Source organism: Aplysia californica, unplaced genomic scaffold (assembly GCF_000002075.1).
Source record: "Aplysia californica isolate F4 #8 unplaced genomic scaffold, AplCal3.0 scaffold00196, whole genome shotgun sequence".
Taxonomy (NCBI): Eukaryota; Metazoa; Mollusca; class Gastropoda; order Aplysiida; family Aplysiidae; genus Aplysia; species Aplysia californica.
This window is the reverse complement of record NW_004797466.1, coordinates 104,000-108,250: the sequence shown is the minus strand read 5'-3', so window position 1 is coordinate 108,250 and position 4,251 is coordinate 104,000. Positions and strand designations below refer to the sequence as shown.

Sequence of the window (4,251 nt, the reverse complement as noted above, 5' to 3'; positions counted from 1 at the left end):
CAGAGAGAGAGAGAGAGAGAGAGAGAGAGAGAGAGAGAGAGAGAGAGAGAATACAATCATTTAGCGTCTCTGCCACAAGAGAGGACTTAATTGTGGAAAAAAAGTAAAACAAAATGAAATCGATAAGTCAGTCACCAGAAATGCCGCCATGGGCGAATTTCTAATTTTTGTAATCAAATCGGTGTGGATACTTGAGCAAAAGTTTGGATTTTTCGTGATTTCATATCTTAATTAAAGTTTTAAAGCTAAAAGAACTGTATTTTGACATTGTTACATCGCATTTTCTGTGCATGTTTTTTTAACAATCCTTTTTTTTCTTTACACTTGGCATTCATATTTTAATGATAAACTCAAACCTCGCGGATTGTTGAGAGAACGCCATCGATGGTTTTCCCTCTCTTTCCCCTGACTTGCAATTAATTGCATATTGTATAATGTGATGAAACAAAACTAACAAAGCAAAATAATGTGCGTCGTTCTAGGGTATAAGTCCTATTAAACTCAATATAATCCGTTCCTTAGCCGGAACACTTGGTCCTCCGTTGGAACAATGGTGGGAGGAAAACATGTTCCCTCGGACGCCAGGAAGATAATATACATGTATTCAGACCTCACTTTTATCCAAACTTCCACGCCGCATATAGAAATCATTAAAGCAATTACAACAACAACAACAGCACAGACACCGGTTTGAATAAATGTTTTCCGCCAAAGAAAGAGAAATCGGATGTGACTGTTCACAGGTTCAATCCCGGAGAATCGCTTCTCCTTCGTGCCCAGCCTGAGCGTTTAAAGAAGAATAAAAACCTCCACTGAACACGCAGACGACCGCACTCGCTTGATAAGCGAAACTCGCGCGCTGATAATTACGAGGGGAGGTAACTCATGCTTATCTCGCGTTTTATCGCAGGAAACGTAACAGCTCCCTGTTTTAATGAGCAACAAGGGACGTAATCACGACGGAAATAGTCATAAGATGTGCTCTAAACTCGCGTTATGACAATCAATCATTTAACCCACCACTTTTCTATGAAAAAGAATGGATTCCGTCAAGAGATATCAATTCACAGAGCTCCGGCTCCTGGGCAGAACACTATGTGAGAACAAGATAATACTGTATTTTTGGCAAAGTTCAAATTGTGTCTACCAGCTGCGATGAAATGATGAGAGCCATCAGCTCAGTAGGGGGCTATTAACTACAAACAACGAAATTGAAATCGAATTCTAACTGAGGATGTTTATTATTCGAGGTTCTGTTGAGTTGTCTTCGTTGGTTTGGTTGTTTGTCCTGATTTTGCTTTAGACTATTATTCGCATATTTATGGAGAGTGGTACTTGTCAATGGGCACCGTCTAAGGAAGAACCTGTTTTGGCGAATTCAATGCTATCTTCTACAACCTCATTTTTCTAGTTTCTATGTAAATCACTTTAAAACCACTGAAACCCAGGCGCGTCAAGGGGAGCAAGCACAAAAAAATTGGAATTTTACAGAGCATGGGCATCATACGTTATTATGTCGGACCCAAAAAGACGATTTTTCAAGGACAATAGCAGCTGTGGCAAAAACTGACAAAAGTCGGAAATTGGAGTAAGTGCAAGACAGAGCTCAGTGCCCGAGTTGCAAATGGATTAAAACTATAGCTTCTTTGGAAAAATACTCAGTAGAGTCTGCCTACTGGTGTCACTCAGAATTAAACCTTCAACGTAATATCGGGAAGAGATTTTAATCGTTGATGGAACTGACGAACGCAGTGGAAGAATTGGTCGCTTTTAAGCTTTAAGCTCAAGGGGGGGGGGGGGGCTGTAAGGGTTGAGGGTGAAACCCCAGACGCTCTCTGGCAAGCCAACCTCAACCAAGTCAACTCCCCGTCCTTGTCGAGCAGCCTGGGGACCCCTGCTCTGTGCATAGGAGTAGGGGTTGCAGACGGAGCTCTGGCCAGGAGGTACCATAGCCCTGTGAGGTGCGAAGTGAGCAACGACCCTTCGGTTCGTAGAAGGGTTCATACACATCCACCATTGTGGTAGGTCTGTGGTCACAGCAGGCCAACCTGTTCATTCAGGAACTCACTGTCGACATCTTCTTCCCTCCCTCTCGTGGGAGCTCTCCAGACAGCGCATGGTACCCACAGACTGCCAGATGACTCATTGTGAGATGTCTCCGCGGACCCAGAAGGCCTTGTAGCTATAATAGGCTGCCTGGAAACAGATGACGTCCCTACAGATATCCTGGCAAATGCTCGCTAACCCATGACGTGACGATCCTCTGTCTGAGTAGATTTGGCCTCCCCTCTAGTTATTCTGCCCCATGAACGGAAAAATTAATAGCAGATATCCAGGAGACAGCAGGTGGTGGGGATTGGGCAAACGCAAGCTACGCTTGGTGATGCAGACGACTCACTGTGGAAGGAACGCGTTACCCCATACTCATTAGGACCTCTTACTGGACTGCTCAGATGATCACTTGACTTGTCATTGGTTGCACTTTGTGGCTCCCATCTCCCAGAACTAGAGTGTGCCTACAGCCCCTATGGTTGTCTACTGTCTAAGAAATCCCCGTGAAGGTTGATGGGAAAACAGGACAGTGAACATTGCACCTTTGTTCTCTTGTGGCAAGATGTTTGGGTACAAGCCAGTGTCAGGACAAGACTCCCACCTACCTGAGATCCTACAGGGATGCATACAAGCCTTCACAACCCCTAACCAATAAAACAACAAAAAGCTCAAGGGGGCTATCCCGAAAAATGCTGTTTTGAGAAAATCGAAGGTAACGTTTTTGCCCCTCGTTCAAATTCTTAAAAAAAAACAAGAAGAGTTTTCTCTATAACCAAACAAATATACACACCAATGAAACAAAACTTCTCCTACACGTAGGACAATGCTCACTTTTGGTGTAGGTCACGATTTCTGGAAGACCCCGAAATCTGGGCTAGCCCGCTTGTCTTTAAAAGCGACTAATTATGACTGTCACAAACCTGAAATTCGTTTGCAATTAACCCCAAAATTGTCAAACCGAAGAGTGGGCCCAGTCTTGTGTTATAGACGCTTTTAAAAGAGAAAATAGAAAAATAACTACAGCGGGAGAAATCCATCAGTCTAGTGTGGTTTGAACTTAAAAATTTATTTTCACCCGACCTAGCTGGAAATGTGGCTCTGTGCGTTATTCCATTGTGATAATTAAACGTGCAGCATGAACATCTTTTGAGTAATGTGGTACAGAATAAATAATTTGCTCTTTTCCTTGTCGGGAGCTGTGACATCGATGATAATGAGTTGGATTGACTTTCGATAGTTTGAGTTTGCCATCTGAGCTGGCATGATCCAATCCAAACCAGCTTCTATAGCGAAACCCTTTTTTTCTGATTGTGGATGAAGAGGTTGGAGAGGGGAGCGGGGAGGGGGGGGGTTATAAAACCCAGGATCGTCATCTTTTTACTGGGGTGTATACTTTACTCAACTCCACTTGGCTCTATCGGGCAGGAGGAAAGCAGCCTGTGTTCTTAATTATCGAAATTAATTGTGGTGTTTAGGGCGTAAAACATCTACATTGTATATTCAAACTTTTAATTTTCACAAAACATGTCCATCCTTTTAACATTTCTTCTTAGGCTGAAGTCGCGATCGGAGACCAATCTGTACACTTTTAAAACAAGCCTGTCTACGCTCTACTAGGAGTTATGGGCTTTGTTTCCACTTTTAAATTCATTCGTATAGGCCTAGTTCGGGCTTTTAAAAAGTTGCACTTTTTATTACATTGATAGCAGAGGGAGTTTCTTTTTTTAACTCTGAAGCGTAATTGTGCCCTGTTCATGTTTGACAACGGCTCGAATAATAATTACACGATTACACCATTCAAATGACACGATTAGTTGTTCGAGTATTATAATACTTTTTTTTCACCACCATAAAAGATCCGCGTATCTGTCGTTTTCGACTACAAAAAAAAAAAGACTAACCAACAGATGAAAGTGAACCTCTCACTACTCGTCCCGACATAAACATTTTACTTTCGCAAACGAAAGTCTCAACTCTGACACTTGGGCGAACGTTGTGTTGTAAATAACCGCTGTTTGCTTCTACTGTCGTAATCAGTGATGATAAATGTTGGGCTGGAGTTGGGCAAAGAGGACTTTATTACTAGGTGAATCATTACTTCCGGTTTTAGTCTCTCTTCTGTGTCAGAGTAATCTGCAGGGTTGACACATAATTACCTTACTCTTATCCATGATCGTCATATACATATATATATATATA

At 42.3% G+C, this 4,251-nt stretch overlaps 1 protein-coding gene across 1 annotated transcript in view; it reads right to left on the bottom strand.

Annotated features, from left to right (window-relative positions):
• Positions 1–4,251, bottom strand: part of LOC101847112 (cholinesterase) — a 98,344-nt gene that overhangs the window by 34,714 nt on the left and 59,379 nt on the right. The gene's annotated exons all lie outside the window — the stretch shown is intronic.